This window comes from Dinoponera quadriceps, unplaced genomic scaffold (assembly GCF_001313825.1).
Source record: "Dinoponera quadriceps isolate SergipeBrazil2010 unplaced genomic scaffold, ASM131382v1 scaffold1565, whole genome shotgun sequence".
Lineage (NCBI taxonomy): Eukaryota > Metazoa > Arthropoda > Insecta > Hymenoptera > Formicidae > Dinoponera > Dinoponera quadriceps.
In genome coordinates, this window is record NW_014556124.1 from 1,205,310 (window position 1) to 1,206,738 (window position 1,429).

Below are 1,429 nucleotides of genomic sequence, written 5' to 3' on the forward strand. Positions count from 1 at the left end.
ACCTGTAAAGTAGCGCCCGGCACAATTATCGACTCGACGACCGGTGCCGCGCAACGACGGAAATCGCGTTCTACGTCCTACCGTCGTCCGCGTTTGAAGTTCCGAGTTTGTTCACGTGCGCGAATGTGCCGTTTCAGAGCCGGGCGCGACATTGTGCGCGACGATTACGAGCGAAAGAGCCGAGTGTCCTAAACGGATTTGTTCCCCGAGGCTTATTCTTCCGTTCTGGCACACCCGCGTGTTCGGGAGAAACCTCGGGAATAAAATCTCCCCGAGCATCGCCAATGGCCCTACGACGCGGCGATACAATCGGTGTGTCGAGCACGCGTCATCGCGGCTCGATTAACGCAAATATCGTTGTTATCGTCGCTCCGCAAAACTCAGAGAGCAGCCCGAGGCCGGCACAGTAAATATCGCGCTGTAATTACTAATGCGTATCGGTCCGCAAACATCGTTGACGAACGTCGATAATAAACAAGTAAAAACGGCGACGATTGCCGGAACGGAGCCCACCCGGAGAACGAGAGGGAGCGAGACGGAGGACGTTGTCCTCGTCGCGGGGGATGCAGAGGCGGTGTGCCACCGTGTGACGTCAGAGGGGTTACGTCAGTGGTGCGGCAGACTGTGTGGGTACAGTCTCTCTTTCTCTCTCGGCGATGGTGCGAGATGGCTGCGCCGCAGAAGGGGCCACGGGGGTGGTGACGAGGGGGAGAGAGACGATGGCAGGGGAGACACGCGCCGCGAGGGTGATCGAGGAGGGTCTCGCGGATGCCGCATGGAGGACGCGGCTGACGCAAAATAAGGTCGGCCACCCCGGATTTCATTCATCAGTCACAGTCGAGCGTGGCCCGCGCAGTGTCCGGGCCAACCTAACGGGATTAATCCTCCGGCGGTTGTCCGCACAGCGGAAAGGACAAAACCGGTGCGCCCGATATCGGTCGATCCTCGGGCTGGCTCGAGTCGCCGAACTGGGTTGCGAAATTTCCAAAGGCGGCAATTAACGGGGTCGCAGCCACCGCACGGTCGTCAAGGTGGTGGCCGCCACCGTCAAGTGTACGTCGATTATCGGAGGTAACGCGCGGCGGTAAATTAATGGCCGCTGGTGTTCTCGCAGTTGGGAGGGAAGGGGATTATTCCACGGACGGATATCTATTTTACAGCGGCCACGGTGACGCGAATTTGCCCCGTGATGAAGTTCACGGTGGAACACTCGTCGAGTGTGTTTACGCGAAGTTTCCCGACGCGGGGGCACATCGGGGAAACGTTGCTACGAAAACTATCGCGTGTCGTCTCGTCCTCGCATCGTGTCGTCGCCGTAAATCGTCCGTCGTCTCGTGGAAAAAACCGCCGTAAGAAGCGCGTCACGAGCAATCGAATTCGCACTCCGCGCAACGCCGCGCAATGGATTCGCAATTTCGTAGAGTTCACT

General features: G+C 58.6%; 1 protein-coding gene across 6 annotated transcripts in view; it reads right to left on the reverse strand.

Annotated features, from left to right (window-relative positions):
• The window catches only part of LOC106746723 (dipeptidyl aminopeptidase-like protein 6), an 81,910-nt gene that overhangs the window by 25,837 nt on the left and 54,644 nt on the right, over nucleotides 1–1,429 (reverse strand). The gene's annotated exons all lie outside the window — the stretch shown is intronic.